At 38.3% G+C, this 18,210-nt stretch overlaps 1 protein-coding gene and 1 pseudogene across 1 annotated transcript in view; one reads left to right on the forward strand and one right to left on the reverse strand.

Moving 5' to 3' along the window:
- The first annotated feature begins 1,534 nt into the window (after positions 1-1,534).
- LOC146480151 (uncharacterized) overlaps positions 1,535-18,210 on the forward strand; it is a 90,692-nt gene continuing 74,016 nt past the window's right edge. The window contains exons 1-3 of the mRNA XM_085110022.1: positions 1,535-1,677; positions 2,725-2,832; positions 4,661-4,768. The gene's annotated coding sequence lies outside the window, so the exon portion shown is untranslated. The remainder of the gene's footprint in view (positions 1,678-2,724; positions 2,833-4,660; positions 4,769-18,210) is intronic.
- LOC146480152 (uncharacterized) lies at positions 12,833-13,921 on the reverse strand (annotated as a pseudogene).

Consider the following 18,210-nt stretch of genomic DNA (forward strand, 5'->3'; position numbering starts at 1 on the left):
TATTTTCTTTCCATTGTATACCAAAAAAAAAAATAATAATAATAAATAAATAATAATAATAATAATAATAATAATAATAATAAAAATTAGAATACCAACAACATACGCCCAAAAACATTTTTTAACTGCACGCGTTTTACTTATCACCAAATTGTTTTTTAAGCGATGTTTTGTGCTCCTAAACAAATGATTCCTTTCTACCAGAAAAGTGACTGATGGACTTTCTAAGTCGGAATTTTTTCTTTTAACTGGTAATTTGTATTTGTAATCGCGTGAGGCCGAGCAGAATAATTAACAATTATTCGCTGAAGGCGAAGTAAATATTGCATGGTATTTCAGGGGATATTCACCAATATTTACTTAGCCTTCTACGAATAATTGTTAATTAGTATAGTTACTCAGTGATTTTCAGAGGAAAACAATTGCACATGTCTCAAGCAGAATGTCAATATTTTTGAACTGCCGCTTGCCTTCATTGAGACGAAGCATTGACTTCTGTGAATGAATGTTGGGTTTCTCCGACCCGTTTACAAAAACAGATGGAGATGAACCAGGCTGTTTGGTGTAAAACTCGAGGATCATAAGTTAGTGTTAGCGATAGCACTTTTTCGAACAATTTCTTGTTGATGGCTTCACGGGCTAATAACGGACTTTTAAGAACATCGTCATTAAGGTACTAGGTATTTTAAGCTGCTTTATTTATTCAGCCGCTTTGCAGGGGATAGTGGAACCCTGCCTTACTCCTCAATGCGGCCACTTTGTTATTACGAACACTTTTTTGTGCCTCGAACGAATTCAAATTTCAGCCATTTCCTAAGTTTTACAACCTCGTTAATCGGACCACATTTCAGGGTTCGAAGGTAGTCGGATGAGTGGAACTTCAAAAACATATTAATAATTTATAAGTACATTGACCAATCAAATGGTCGATAATACATCACCTTCAGTGACTTTATATCGATAAACCTCCTCCTTATTAGTGTGTGGTGTTTTGTCAGCTGATAAAACACTCCTCATTAGTATGCGGTGTTTTTCTCGTATGCTAATTTCCAACATTCCGACCAAAAGCATATGGTAATGAACTGTATTGACACACACTTTTCCAGAAATGCTTTTGAAGCTTTTCAAAAAACTCGCAGCACGTGTTTTATCTCATCTAAAACCAGTCGGCTGCGCCTCGTGGTTTTAAACCGGATAAAACACTCCTGCTCGTTTTTTAAACATTACGTAACAAGTACAGTATTGCAAAAGCTATTCATAACTAATTATTGATTCGTTAACTAATTCTTAAGATAGCTTAAGATAAATCTTGTCTTAAGATATATTCTTCAGATAGCGACTTACTAACTTACTTGGGCCTGGTGTTGATTTGGTATTTTTTGTGTTTTTCTTTGTCGTTTTCTGCTTTTCTGTACGTCTTCAATAATTAACGTGTTTAACCGTGTTTCCATGTAAATTAGGATAAGTTTGTGTTGGAATGGAAAATTAGATTTGTTGGCTTCCAGTATGTATTTTTTGTGCACCGAATGGAATATAAACAGCAGCGAAATTGAATGTGATTTCTTATAGTTGGAGGCAAAACTGGATAAGGATCACATCTTAGTTTGGAGGAGAACCGTGAATAATCCCGATTGAGCAGGCTTTACATCTGAAAGAACAATCAACGTGAAAGGATTGGTAAGAGTTTAAGAAATTCCGCTATTCTTTAGCTGCTTTATAGAAAAATTGTTTTCATATTATTTCGTTTTAATGAAAAACGCGTTGAAGAATATAACAACTAAAGAGAAGGAGGAAAGGACAGAAGAAGCAGTTTTCAAACTGAACTCTGTTTAATGAACTTTGTTTTGCGCAATACGGGAAAGTAGGTGTATATATATTTCGCCGTTTGAAGACCGAGTTTTAGGTTAAATTTACCGAATACAGTTCAATATTTGCTTTCCATTGCATATCAAAAAAAAAAAAAAATTATAATAACAATAAAAAAAAATACAGTGATTAAAAACGTACATGGTACTTAGCCACTGTTTTCATAGAATTATGAGATTTTAAAATTTAATATTCAAAGCTAACAAAAATGCAGAAATTTCGGCCGGAGTGGATAATTACCAACTGGAGAAGAAGAAAAATTGTCGGCCCTTAGCAGCTGCATGTTCTGCCGCGCCCATGTTTATTTTTACTTACTCTGTTGTACTTGTATAAGGAACCTCCGAACGAAGGTAGTTTACATGGTGCTAGGATCTTCCTATCTCCCAGCTAGGAAAATCCTAGCGCTAGCGCCAAGTAGAAGCTTTTGCATGAATAGCTTTTGCAAGTGAATACGGAAAACATATATCGCTGGGATGATCCGCCTTCTGGAATCTTCCTCTCTCCATGTAAACAGTTCTTTAATCTTCCACCCGCAGTTCAAATATATGTTGTCATATATTCATTCATTTTACGAAACCACAAGGCTTATAAGAAATTAAGATTCTTTACGAAATACATAAGTGAAGAAACAGTAATCGGAGAAAAAATGTGTGATTTGGTATTTTTTGTGTTTTTCTTTGTCGTTTTCTGCTTCACTTTACGTCTTCAATAATTAATGTGTTTAACTGTGTTTCTATGTAAATTAGGATAATTTTTTGTTGGAATGGAAAATTTGTTTTGTTAGCTTCCAATATCTTTTATTTTTTATGAGCCGAATGGAGTATAAACAGTAGTGAAACTAAATGTGATTTCTTATAGTTGGCGGCAAAACTGGATAAGGATCACATCTTAGTTTGGAGGAGAACCGTGAATAATCCCGATTCAGCAAGCTTTACATCTGAAAGAACAATCAACGTTAAACGATCGGTAAGAAGATATTCCGCTTTTCTTTAGCTGCTTTATAGAAAAATTGTTTCATAATATATATTAAATTTAGTTTTAAATGAAAAACGCATTGAAGAATATCACAGAAAAAGAGAACGTGGAAAGGAGAGAAGAAGTAGAAAATAGTTTTCAAACTTAACTCTATTTAATGAACTTGTTTTCCCCAATACGGGAAAGTAGGCGTATATGTAAATCGTTTAAAGATCGAGTTTTAGGTTAAATTTGCAAATACAGTTCAATATTTTCTTTCCATCGCATACCAAAAAAAAAAACAAAAAACAAAAAACAACAACAACAATAATAATAATAATAATAATAATAATAATAATAATAATAATAATAATAATAAATAGAAAACCAAAAACATACGCCCAAAAACATTTTTTAACTGCACGCATTGGACTTATAACCAAATTGGGAAATTTTTTTAAGCGATGTTTTGTGCTCCTAAACAAATGATTCCTTTCTTCCAGAAAAGTGACTGAGGGACTTTTCTGAGTCGGAATAATTTGTTTTGACTGGTACTGTATTTGTAATCGCGTGAGGCCGAGCAGAATAATTAACAATTATTCGCCGAAGGCGAAGTAAATATTGCATGGTGAATCAGCGGATATTTACCAATATTTACTTAGCCTTCGACGAATAATTGTTAATTAGTATAGTTACTCAGTGATTTTCAGAGAAAAACAATTAGACATGCGTCAAGCAGAGTGTCAATATTTTTGAACTGCCGCTTGCCTTCATTGAGACGAAGCATTGACTTCTGTGAATGTATGTTGGGTTTCTCCGACCCGTTTACAAAAACAGATGGAGATGAACCAGGCTGTTTGGTGTAAAACTCGAGGATCATAAGTTGTGTTAGCGATAGCACGTTTTCGAACAATTTCTTGTTGATTGCTTCACCAGCTAATAACGGACTTTTAAAAATATAGTCATTAAGGTACTAGGTATGTTGAGCTGCTTTATTTATTCAGTCGCTATGCAGGGGATAGTGGCACCCTGCCTTACTCCTCAATGTGGCCACTTTGTTATTACGAACACTTTTTTGTGCCTTGAACGAATTCAAATTTCAGCCATTTCCTAAGTTTTACAACGTCGTTAATCCGACCACATTTTCAGGGTTCGAAGGTAGTCGGATGAGTGGAACTTCAAAAACATATTAATAATTCATAACTATTGACCAATCAAATGGTCGATAATGCATCACGTTCAGTGACTATATATCGATAAACCTCCTCCTTATTAGTGTTTGGTGTTTTGCCAGCCGATAAAATACTCTTCATTTGTATTCGGTGTTTTTCTCGTATGCTAATTTCCAACATTCCAACCAAAAGCATATTGTTATGAACTCTATTGACACACGCTTTTCCAGAAATGCTTTTGAAGCTTTTCAAAAAACTCGCAGCACGTGTTTTATCGGGTCTAAAACCAGTCGGCTGCGCCTCGTGGTTTTAAACCGGATAAAACACTCCTGCTCGTTTTTTAAACATTACGTAACAGATACAGCATTGCAAAAGCTATTCATACAAATTATTGATTCGTTAACTAATTCTTAAGATAACTTAAGATAAATCTTATCTTAAGATATATTCTTCAAATAGCGACTTACTAACTTGGACCTGGTGTTGATTTGGTATTTTTTGTGTTTTTCTTTGTCGTTTTCTGCTTTTCTGTACGTCTTCAGTAATTAACGTGTTTAACCGTGTTTCCATGTAAATTAGGATAATTTTGTGTTGGAGTGGAAAGTTTGTTTTGTTAGCTTCCAATATCTTTTGTGATCTCTTTGCCCGTTCATTCAGATTTCTTATAGTTGGCGGCAAAACTGGATAAGGATTACATCTCAGTTTGGAGGAGAACCGAGAATAATCCCGATTCAGCAAGCTTTACATCTGAAAAAATAATCAACGTGAAAGGATTGGTAAGAAAATTTTCCGCTTTTCTTTAGCTGCTTTATAGAAAAAAATTGGTTTGATATTATTTCGTTTTAATGAACAGACGCATTAAAGAATATAACAGAAAAAGAGAACGAGGGATGGAGAGAAGAAGCAGATAATAGTTTTCAATCTGAACTCTGTTTAATGAACTTTGTTTTGCCCAATACGGGAAAGTAGGCGTATATATATTCCGTTTGAAGACCGAGTTTTAGGTTAAATTTGCCGAATACAGTTCAATATTTTCTTTCCATTGCATACCAAAAAAAAAAAAAAAAAAAAAAAAAAAAAAAAAATAATAATAATAATAATAATAATAATAATAATAATAATAATAATAATAATAATAATAATAATAAAAGAATACCAAAAACATTTTTTAGCTGCACGCGTTTGACTTATAACCTAATTGGGAAACATTTTTTTAGCGATGTTTTGTGCTCTCAAACAAATGATTCCTTTCTTTCAGAAAAGTGACTGATGGACTTTCTAAGTCGGAATTTTTTCTTTTAACTGGTAATTTGTATTTGTTATCGCGTGAGGGCGAGCAGAATACTTAACAACGCCGAAGGCGAAGTGAACATTGCATGGTGAATGAGGGGAATATTCACCAATATTTACTTAGCCTTCGACGAATAATTGTAAATTAGTATAATTACTCACTCCACAGGTGATTTTCAGAGAAAAACAATTACACATGCCTCAAGCACAATGTCAATATTTTTTAACAGCCGTTTCATTGAGACGAAGCATTGACTTCTGTGAATGAATGTTGGGTTTCTCCGACCCGTTTACCAAAACAGATGGAGATGAACCAGGCTGTTGGGTGTAAAACTCGAGGATCATGAATTGTGTTAGCGATAGCACTTTTTCGCAAAATTTCTTGTTGATGGCTTCACCTGTTAATAACGGACTTTTAAAAATTGATAAAAGTGATAAATTATTTGAGCTAAATTATTTGTTTAGGGGCTGAATAAATAACGAATTTCAGCCCGGGCTAAAATTTCATCCCGGTACGCGGGCTGGAATTTTGTTGCGATTACATGGCGAATTTCAGCCCGGGCTGAAATTTCAGTCCGTGCGCCAAATTTGAAATTTGGCGGGAGGAGTGAACAAAAATCAAAATGGCGTCAAATATTCGACTTGTGAAAATAGGGGCATTGCTTCTCTCGCAATTTAGCCTTTTGTTAGCCCTAGATTTCCATCTCGGTTTCGTCGACCTGGTCTGCCGCTGGCAATGGCGTAATGGCAGATGGTCCAAAGAAGGCTGGTTCCTCTTCATATATTCGGGCCATCGCTTCCCGAACAGCTTCATATTGCTTCACCTTATCTGCGTTGAAGTCACTGTTCTGGTAGTCCATTTTCGATTTATAATTCGCCAAGCACCGAATAAGATTTTCGATTTATCGCCGTTATTCCGCTGAAACCTGGTAGTGGCCATCTTGTTTCATTGAAAACAAATCATTGCGCATGCCCACCTCACTTTTCTACCCAGGTGACCGCTGAAATTTCATTCTGATTACATGAGATTTCCAGCCCGGTTTCAAAAACCGGGCTGAAACTTTCTTCATGTAATCGCAAACGTCGTTTTAAGAAGATTTGTTCAAGAAACCGGGCTGAAATCTCAGCCCGCCTGAAATCTCGTCATGACTTTTTAGCATTACCATACCAATTGTTTAAATTACCAAAAATTTGTCTTTAACATCTCGGATGCGGAAACCCGCGATGGTTTGGCAAGTTTCGAATTTAAAGAATATTCGAAATATTTATGCACTTTGGCATTGATATTTAATAAGACTGATCGACTTGGTGAATAAATGAGGTGGAATATATTAAGCCTGGTGAATAAATGAGTATGATGTATTAATCAGCTGAGGAGCCTCGAAAAGGATACAATTTGACCGCATAAACATTTCGGAGGACAAAACCAGCGGTTTAAATTATACATTTATGAAAATATTTGCCTATCGCACGTGCCAAACAAAAACAATTTATTGAAATTTGCCTCCTCATTTTATATTATTTCGTTCCTAACGGAATATTAACAAGAAACAAAAACAGTTAGGTATGTTTTTTGTATTTCAACGGACGTGCATGCAATGGTATTTTTTCCAAGTCATACAATGGTGCGTTCGTGACATCAGCTCCATGCACCTGCTTTTATTTGAAAATTCAGCACCCCCGGCAACGTCTTTCACATCCACGTAAAGTGGCTATGGAAGAACGTTTTCAAAATTGTCCTGGTGAAAGAAATTAAAAATAATTTACACATTTTTTTGGGGGAAAATTGCACTATTTTTTTTGCTCGCGAATTTGTTTTGCTAAATTAACTTAATGACTTTGTTAATGGCCAATAAAGCTTATTATTCAAGGTGTCATAACACTGCCCCAAAACGGTCATGATCTGCTGAATATTCGCTATCTTTACACAACAGTATTCTGCGATATAGTTTTATAATTTCGGTGAAGAATTGTTAACTCTTTCCTCTTCAAAATGAGGTTTGTAAAATGGTGAAAAAATGATGTTTGTGTGGGATTGAAGAGGGCCCTTAACAATTTATTAGTTGAAAATGAAGCGCTACGACTGCATAAACAGGAACATTTTGCAGGTAAATAGATTCTTTATTTATTTGTTTTTGCGAATTTGATGACTTTGTTGAGGGGCAATAAAAGTTGTTATTTAACCCATTATAACACTTCAAGGAAACACTATGACTGCATAAACATTGGGGAAAAAAAAACTATGACACCAGCTCCATGCACCCTGAGCTTTTATATAAGAATTCAGCACCCCTGTGCAACCTCTTTCATATCCGCGTAAAATAGCTGTGGAAGAAGTTTTTCTAAGTTGTTCTGGTGAAAAGAATTATAATGCAATTTTTTTTTAGGAAAATCGATTATATAGTTTTTTGGTTCGCGTATTTATTTTGATGACTTTGCTAGGGTCAATAAGAGTTGTTATTCAACGCATTATAACAATGCAAGGAAGCACTGTGACTGCATAAACACTGGGAAAAATGAAAACCAGTGATCTGAATTATGAAATTTTGAAATTATTAGCCGATAGTACGTGCTAAACAGAAACAATTTGTTGAAATTTGCCGTGTACTGTTATATTAGTTTGTGCCTGTTGGTAACGGAGTCTGAACAAGAAAAGAAGATGGTTAGGTTTGTGTATTGGCGGTTTTAATTGTTTCCCTGCGTGTGTGCAGTTGTTCAGTTAAGGGCCACGCATACGATAATGTTCTTTGATGTCGTACATGGTGGGTTCATAACATCCGTTCATGGGCCTGCTTTTAATTTAACTGATGACCTTGCCAATCGCTTGAAGGGTAGTAAAATTTGCAATTATTGTCATGTGAAACTATTTGGTGGGTCCTGAAGGGAAGGGGAGGGGGGGGGGTACCAATCCTATTTCCCAGCCCATTTTTATTCCAAATCCCACTTTCCATTGTTCAAATCCCATTCCCACTAGCAGAATTTAGACGAAATCCCAGTGTAATACATCAGTAACAGCTCTTTTCTCTTCACATCCAAAAAATTCTAAATAATTCCGACACTAAGCAAAATTCACCAAGAAATTTCATTCCAGTTCTATGGAAAGCACTGCCTACAAACCCATGGTGCAGCCATGGGTACAAAAATAGCAGTCGCCTTTGCCAATCAGGATCTTCATGGCTGAGGTTGAAACGAAGATTTTAAACCAAATCGCATTAAAATCGTTCATTTGATAACGACATATTTTTCCTTTGCACTTTAAACAGAGAGGAGCTTATGCAGTTTATTGAGCAAGCAAACAAACACCAGCGACATTTCTGGATACAAACATTTATAAAGGCGAAAGATTCAGAAGCAACTCAGTTCTTGATGTGCGTACGCACTTTAAATCTACTGAAAAATTTCAATTTACGCACTTCTCCTCGCGCCACTTACCAGGAGTCAAAAAAGACTTCGTCAAAGGCGAGGTTCTTAATCAAAGTGTTTCCTTTGTCTTTTCAAGGTTTTACTTTGATCACACAGTTTGGATATGATACACATCCTTTCAGTTATCACTGGGCTTTCTCAACTGTTCAATGTCTACTCTGAATCTGGCGGAAACGTCCAAGTGGCAAATTACGGTATTGTACACAATGAGCCCTGCGGAAGCGTGCAATCAATCTACGGCATGGCGCTAAAGGGACATGTCTTCCAGACTCTGAGAGTTCCAAGCTCCCTTCATTGTCTAAAGGCATGCAACAATGACATCAGGTGCCAAAGCATTAATCACTTGATGGGAAAAGACATCTGCGAGCTGAACAATTGCACGAAAGAGGCGAGACCTGAGAATTTCATCCCCGACAGTTCGAAATTGTACATGAAACGGTTTAAAAATAGAGGTAAACATGCATTATCATGAGCTTTATTTAACCTGTTGTGATGCAAAATCATGATCTCCTTTACAATCAGTTGCATCATGACCTCACCATATACGGCGGTTACTGTCACACTGTCATCGTCAATCCTACGCTATTGGTATATTTACCCGTAGTTCTTAGCGCATGAAAACTCTGAAAGCGCTCATAAAAACGTGAAATCGTCGGATGAGTGTCTTGCATTACTTATAAATTTCTGATAGAATGTACTATAGAATTCTTACAAGTTTATGAATTATCTCTGACAGTGGCCCTCGGTTCTATTCCCGAGCTGGCAGCTGAGACTTGTAAAGAAATAGAGGCGAGTGAAGAAGGAAAAGCGATTAGTGGTAAATACTGGCTGAATACCATAATACCAGGAACACCTGCACTCGTTTACTGTGAAATGAAGGCAGAAGGTGAGCAACCTCGTAATTGTTTATGTCAAATATTTAATAAGTTTTGACCGTAGACAATAAAAGGCAATGGTTATGAAGTCTGGCAAACTTCTTTGTTATATGTTTTTGTCAGCATTTTTGGCCTTGACCCTGCACAAACTACAATAGTTTTTGAAATTTATATTTGTCGGAGCAACTGACCAATCGAAGCGTTCCTGTTAAGATATTCAACCGTAGTGGAACGTTAAAACAAAGGATTGTGCACGGCAGCGGCCCTTCCAACATAAATTGCTGCACCATTGTTTTCATGGCAGGGTTTCATAACCAGTCCCTCTATTAACTATGTTTTGACGAGCATACAGCACAATCCCCGTAACAGTGCCCAGTGCCCCTTTAAATTTATTTCCTCATCTGTATAAAGTCTTTCATGCAGACAACATACGACATGACAAATTTGTGAAAATTGCCTGTTTCAAATGCTGCCGTGTTCACTATTTGCAGGCGTGCTTCTGCTAATGTTTCACTAAGTTTAGTTTTTGGTCGCAGCTAATCTTCTCATCTAAACTGTGGGTTCGCCTTGGTTAAGATTCTTACTTTGAGGATGGCTTGGGCAGATACGCACAATGTCCTCTTTTCTGTTCACTCGACATTGACGAATTCGCGAGTGAATACATTTTAGTAAACTGCGATAAAAACATGTATTAGTATCACTGTCCACCACACTTCACTACTACAGGATTTGTATTTATTGTCCGTCAAACTCCACTTTGAATATACCAAAAAGCCACCTCGTACAACACGGGAAAAACAACAAGATCTGTTCCGACTAAAAAACATGAAATTTAAAGCAAATACGTGACGGAATTATTTTGCATGTCCCTCGGGCAAAAACAAGACAATTTTATTCCTGATGAGAAAAGTCTTAACATTCTTTCTTTTGTACATGCCTCCCCCATTGATATGACGTAGCATATCAACGAACATTTAACCTAGTAAGAGGAGGAACTGCGAAAAATGTTCCTAGTAGGAATTTCACTAATCTTTTCATAATACAATGATTGTTCCACAACAAAGTCTCTTAAATCAACATCGTTTTTAAGTGAGTTCCAAGTGACAATAACAACTCGAACTTTCGCTACTCTAACATGCCCATCTGGACCAGGGTAAACGTCGATCACTCTTCCGAGAGGCCAGTGACCTCGTGGTGTGTTGGATAAAATTACTAAAACTACGTCTTCAACTGTAAAATCTTGCTTGACTTCAGTCCACTTTCTCCTGACATTTAGACTTGGAAGCCACTCACGCAGCCATCTGTACTAGAAGTGTCTGACTAATTCTTGCACTCTTCTCCATCTTTTCTTTTGGCTGAAGGTGGTCTCTTCCACTGACTCTGGGGCGAATTGTCCACCAATTTGACCAATTAAGAAATGGTTCGGTGTTAATGGTACGTCATCAGCGGGACTTGCAGACTGATAGGTTAAAGGTCTTGAATTCAAAAGTGCCTCTGCTTCGGTAAATGCGATCATTAATTCTTCATCAGTGATGTTTGCGTTGCCTAAAATTGCATATACAGCCGGTTTCACTGCCTTGATCATTGATTCATGTACGCCACCAAAATGCGGTGTTGCTGGAAGATGCCAGGTAACTCCCTGATTCGTTGTCGAGGCTCCGATTCTGTCTTGGGCAAGCAGTTCAGCCCGAGTTGGCCATCTCCAGATGAACTGCCGTCGTTGCGAGACAGGTAAACAAACCTACTATGAAATCTACTGCCGTCTGGGCAAATGCTTGCAGTGATAATCTAAGTCTTATTTGTGGTAGAGGGGCCGTAACTTGCTTTGTTGCTTTAGCTTTTCGTCTTCGACACAAACTGCACTCCTTCTCCCATTCTCTAATTTCTTCGCGTCCAGAAATTATCCAAAACCGGGTTGATAAAGCTGCCAATGTTTGATCAGTTCAACTTGTGTGCTTCCCTTTCCCGTGACAATGCTTGACAATTAGCTCTGCCACTTGGTTCTTGCGGGGCAGGATTATAGGAAATCGAGCGTCTTCTGACAAGAACTCTGCATATCTCAGTCGACCTTCACTCCTGATATGGCCCCCTTCGTTAAGTCTTATTTTTTATCTAATAATTTGTTGCTCTTTGGTAACTCTCTTTGGCGAACACGCGCTGTGTACTCGTCGGGAAAAGCTTCTTGTCGTGCGCTTTTAATCTCTTAAATTTCTGTGTCCTCAATTTCTCCTGGCCTTACTCTCCACTCTCTCTTTCACGAAGTCTGCAATTGTTTATGAAACGATAGAGCCACGCTTGAACTCTGATAAACTTTTGCCAACTTGAAAATCGATTTGGATTCAAACGCCATAAATGATTATCCTCCTTTAGTGAAATCATTGTTCGTTCCTCGGCATAATCATTTGCTTGTTGGGGAAATTCTCGGTCATTCCTCTTGATTTTCATTGATTGCGTTTCCTGATCTACGTTGACACGATTTATCGGCCATTCAGACTCGTCTTTTCCAAGGAATTCAGGACCGTTCCACTACTTCTCGCAGTTAGCTACCTCTGATACTTTTAAGCCTCTTGTGACAAGGTCAACTGGATTTTCTTTGGTTGGAACGAATTGCCATTGCTGAGGATCAGTCAGACTCTGAATCCCTCCCACTCGGTTTGCGACAAACGGTTTGAATGACCGACTTCTTCCTCTGATCCACCACAGTACATTGCTACCAGACCAGAAGGTTAATTATTTCAGGGCACTGTCTGAGGCTTTGGAAACAGAATCTGATATTTTCAACCCGAGGACTGCTGCCATCAGTTCCGATCTGGGAATACTCGTCGTGGAGGGGGGTGCGACTCTTGTCTTAGCAGTCACTAGCCGTCTGGGTACCAATCCACTCTTATAACAGTCTCTTTTAAAGACGACAGCATCCTGCGATGCATCAACAAATGTATGCAGTATCTCTAAACGCAGTTCCTCGTCCTGTTCTAAGCGCAGACACCTCGGAATTTTGGTTTCAGGTAAATATTTTAACTCACTAAACCATGTCCGAGCTCTTCTAGCCAAATCGCCTTGAAAAAGGTCGTCCCAATCGAGTCAAGCAGCCCACATCTCTTGCAATAGAACTTTAGCACGAATGAGGAACGGTGCTAAGAAAACAACTGGATCAAACAACTTTGTAATCTTCTTTATGAAATTTGGTTTGGTAAGTTCCAACCATTCCTCTGGAGGATTTGTCTTGAATGTAAATACGTCTTCATCTGGTAATCAGGAGACTCCCGGTGTCTTCGCCATTTGTACTCCACTACTGTCAAGATGGAGTTCAGACGCTCTGTCTTCAACTGGAATCTTTTCGAGAAGTTCGTTTTTGTGCTTCTCGGCGTTCGCTTTTGCCACAAAAAGAGCTTGAAATGGCGATGAGTTTTCTCCAAACACCACGCGATTGAATTCAAATTCTGGCACCTTCTCTTTTTCTAGTGATCTCCACGGGAAGCGCAGATGTGGTCGGTCTTTTGGTGCAACTTCAATTCCCAAGTACATTTTGGCAATGTCACAAACTAGCGCCACGGGATGTTTGCGAAAACGTAGCAACACATCGTTTCCTTCTGCAGCTTTGGTCCTGAGAGAATGGTGTCATTCAAGGAGACTCCTTCACACTTGGCGGAAGCATCGAATACAATACGACTTTTCGCCGTAGTGCTATCAGGCCTTACAACAGGGAATTGACGCAAGTACCACTTTTTTGATGGTCTGTTCTCAGCTGGATATATTTTGAATGTATCCTTTCTCAAGGTACTGACTGATGCATTTGGAGTAAGCTTCTCCTACCTCTGGGTTTTACTGCAGCCTCTTCTCAGTGTTAAACAGCCGACACACCGCCGTCTCGTAATTGTCTGGCAGTTCAGGTTCGTCATCTTTCCATGGAATTGCGACTTGATATCTTCCACCCACGTACTTGATGGACTTCTCAACTTTCTCTAGTGCCAACTTGTCGTCGAAATTCAGGATTTGTGCGTCTTTTAGCATCCCAAAAGCTTCAATCTCCCAGAAACTGCGAAGTAGAACACTAATCTCATCCGAGTCTTGCCTATGTTCTCGAACAAGGTAAGTATGTGTGAAACTCGTTTGCAAGTCGCTTTTAGACCATTAGGAGATGCGGCACATGTCCACCCCAAAGGCGTAAGTCTTGCCACTGGTTCGCCCGATCTTCCTCCAACGTCCTTGAACGAATAATGTAACTCAGCATAATTTACTCTGATGAGTATGTCCACGAAAGGGCGTGGTCCTGGATCCGGAAGTTGTATGTCCTTCAGGTGAATCCACTTTGCGCCATTTGCACCAGTTGATTGCTTTCATGTTTCCAGTCAAGCTCTGGGCAGTTCAAGTTCAACTTTTACTGGCATGGCCTCGCAAGTCTCAGTTTGTCCATTTAAATCGTTAACAGTGACTTTCTGTGACCGTCCTTGGAGTCCAAGTTCTGCTGCTACCTCTGCATTAATATACATGGAGGCTTCGTTCAATAAGGCATTCACTTTGAGTATTCGACCACCATTCTTTACGATTACAGGAACTTTTCTCAATGCTAGAACTCGCATATCTGCATGTTCTGCCACCGTCGTAGTATGGGATCTCCCTGTCTGATGGTCAGCGGAATCCTGAGGAAGTGAAATGATTAACGGTTTCCTTTCAGTCTCGACACTCAGGTTGCTGTTCCCGGCTGATGTTTCACCACTCGGTGCATTCTGATCTGCCATCAGCTGACTACTTCTTTCTTAATGGACGTTAAACATCAAGCAGCAGTAACAAAAAACAGCCATAGGAACAGTGCTTAAACTTTAAATTAAGGTTTAACTTAACCTGCTATCCTGTTTTTTTGATTTTATGTTAACGTTTTTCAGAGACCATACATTGGCCAGCCGGCTCATACGGGATACCTATGGCTGCATCCGGGTGTCCTGATGCCGATAGCTTTTCGTGGCTTCTTGGAAGTAGATTTCAGGATACGGAGGATAATAATCAGAACACCAAGGCATCAGAAGAATTCCACCTTAATGCCGATTTACGAAACAATATTTTGCGTTGGTTCTGCATCAAACCAAATACGTCGATCGACACTATCAGAAGCTTTTGGCCTCCAGGTAGTATCACTTATGTCCAGAAATGCACCTAACCCTAATTTTGGGTTCTTCATATAGGACAGACCTTTTTGTCGTTTTCATATGACGTCATGTTTGACAGAGTTATTTGTGTTTTAGTAACAATTTAGGGTAGAGGACACTTTGTGATATTTGTGATATATATCATACAGTTCATATATCTCATTAGCGTGCATTTCTGAAGACGGTAAAATAATAATTGCATTCTTCCATCATCATCATCATCATCATCATCATCATCAATCTTTATTTACCCTCGGATTTTAGAGTAGCTTAATGCAGCTAATATCTCCGAGCATTTTCACAACCAACCATGAGAATATACCCACAAAGACCAGACCACAACACTGGGAACTACGTCCCCTACTCTTTGCGAACAGTGAGTGGGTTCTTTAACGTCCAACAGAGTTATTATTCCAACAGTTGTCTAACCAATGACCTTCCAATTACTAGCTGGATGCCCTACCACTGAGACATGTGCTGAGCTGCAGGAGACGTTAGCCATTAAACTAGAGACCCATTCACGCTAACAAAACATGTTTACTATTAAACCAGGTTCGACAAAATGAAAATTGTTAGCAGAAAGCTGAACCATTGGCTTTGACATAGGATTCAAGTAAACTTTAATTTATGCTTTCATTTGTGCTAGATCTGTGAAGCAGCTTTTCAGAGGGAAACAATTTTAGACTGTGTTTTACTAAACAGTTTTTAAACGTGTTTTACTAAACAGTTTTCAAACGTGTTTAAGCCTTGGTGTGAATGGGGCAAATGACCTTGTGGCAAACATCCTGTACACTGCTAGGATTTGAATGTCGATGATTGGCAGATGCGCATTGAAAGAAATCTGATGTTATGCTTTAAGTCTGGTGAATAAATAAAAGAGAGGTTTTTGTAGTTGTTGACGAAGGCATACTCGGAAGAACAAAATCCGAGTTCTCGAAACATGAGTCGAACGTTTGACCTTCCAGTTACTAGTTTGGATTTTGTTCAATGTGCATAAATCGCCTATTAGTTACCCAGGCCTTTTTCTAACTTGAAGAGTAATGGAGACAGGGCGTTTTCTGTCTGTGCTCCTAAACTAATTATGTAACTTGTTACTAGTCTAATTAACGAACTGTACTTTAGTTTATAGTTTTAAAAACAAGTTAAAAACGTTTCTTTATAAGACAACATTTAGTTTATTTCTAATTAATTTTACATGTTTGAACAATTATGGTACATCTCAAAAATAATTAATAATTCAGAAGCCCATTGACCTATCAAATGGTCGATAAAGCATCACGTGCAGTGGTTTAAAACCCGATAAAACCTCCTCCTTATTAGTATGCGATATTGACTGTTTTTATCGTATGCTTATTTCCAACGTTCACAAAAACATCATTGTTATGAACTCTCTTGCGTACACTTTTCCAGGGTCTAAAACCACTCGGCTGCGCCTCGTGGTTTTAAATCCCGATAAAACACTGCTGCTTGTGTTTTAAACATTACATTCTTAGCGCCCTTGCTTTTGTATTGAACTTTTCTCAATTTTGAAAAGCGCCTTGGAACTTTTTGGGTTTCGGCGCTATATAAATTGTCATTGTAATTCTAAATCTTCAGGTAAATACTGTATTTACAAGAAAGGCGGCTCCTGCCCCACAGATCTGGGATCAGGATATATACGTTGGGACGATGAAGACAATAATAACAGTAATAGAAAGAACGGGACACTTCCTGACGGGTTATATGGCGACGACACAAGGATCGAGTTCTGCTGTAGATTAGACGGAGACAAAAAAGAGCCGATTTCCCTTCCATCTGCGTCGCCATTTTTCTTGCTGGCTTATGGTTCAGCTGAATGCCAGCAGGTGAAGTGGGCAGTCGTTAATGTGGAGTGGATAAGAATTGACACGGAAGATAATCGTAACTCGGACAGGCAAAATGGGTCCATCCCATATGTTGTCAAAACCCCAGATCCACAAGTTCATTACTGTTACTATCAGGGTAAGTAAATTTATTAACCACGTTTCTTACACGAATGCAAAAATCTTGTCGTCCCACGCTGTTATTTAATTTTCCAGAAGAATGCATTACTGTGGAAAGGGTGTATTGCATTGGTATTAAAACATATGTTGGACCCCTTAACTGGCGCTAAAGCCTACACCCTGAAATAGCTACGAAAACAGAGTCTGCAAGACAACTAACCACTCTTTAATAAAGACCCAACGCAAAAGCCAGCGATAAAGATGAAAGTTGTTATTTATTGTTTCCCATAACCAGTTTTTAAATTGCTGTGATAATATGTATCACGTAATATTTATATACTTGTTAGATTTTACAAGAGCACATTACCCGGGGCGTGCAACTGTTACATGTCCGCGTTTTTACAGACCTATTTATTTGTAGATTAAAGTTCCCTCAAATCCAGTCTTCCACCTGGGCCTTTCCTACCAGTATCAAGCTTTGCATAAGTTTTATGTGAACCGAAAATTGAATTTTCGCGGGAAATAGTATTCCCCCTTCGCATCTAAAAATAGACTGATCTGCGAAAACGCCGAAGCAAAGGCTTAGCCTGGTGGCAGTTGTACGCTCCAAGGAATGGGTTCCTGGCTTTTAACTGCTTTTTTCGCACTTTGAACGACATTTTTGACCCTCCAGGAACGAAAGGAATTAGTTTTTTAAAAGCGTTCCCAAAGTTTGAGGTGACCTTTTATAAAAAAAAAACCGCTTGATTTTCTTTAAAATTTAGTCCGAACTTCTGAAGAGGGAGGGGGTAGTTATTCCACCGAATAATAAAAAAGACCATTGGATACATCGTTTTTATTCAGCTTACTGTATGAATCTTCATTTTGTAGAATAAGGCACCACAGCCTTTCTTTAAATTCATCGTGTCCAAATAAAAGAAACTGTATCGTACTGCTAATTCGGTTTTGAAAAATGATGGAAGCAACTCAACAGCACCATATAAAAACCTACAAGTCTATAGCTTTTGTTCAAATATAAGTTGAAAGTACAGTTTCGGTTATTTTGAAACGTTTTATAAAAGGTTAAGTACATATACATAAAGATAACATTTCTAAAAGTCAGTTGAATAATACACAAACTCTGGCCCATTCGAAAACGTAATTTATCTTTTTTTTTATTAGGATGCAGCGAAGTCCTAACTGCAGTCAATGGTACTTTTCAGTCACCAAACTATCCACAGAAGTACCCGGAAGGACAGTACTGCTCTTGGACGATTACGGTCAGCCCAGCGCAACAAATTCTTTTGACGTTCACAAGTTTCATTTTGCAAAAAGAGATTAACACGGACGGGTTATATGTGTTTGATGGCAAAAATACCACAGGGAAAGTATTGGGAGTGTTTTATGGAGATTACCCTCCCCCTGCAGAGGGAATCTACTCCTCGTCAAACCACATGTTTGTCATGTTCATATCAGACAACAACGGCTCTTACACCGGTTTCAATGCTTCGTACAATGCCATTTGTAATTAAGAGAAGACGTTTCC

This window comes from Pavona decussata, unplaced genomic scaffold, assembly GCF_977016875.1.
Source record: "Pavona decussata unplaced genomic scaffold, jaPavDecu1.1 SCAFFOLD_55, whole genome shotgun sequence".
Lineage (NCBI taxonomy): Eukaryota > Metazoa > Cnidaria > Anthozoa > Scleractinia > Agariciidae > Pavona > Pavona decussata.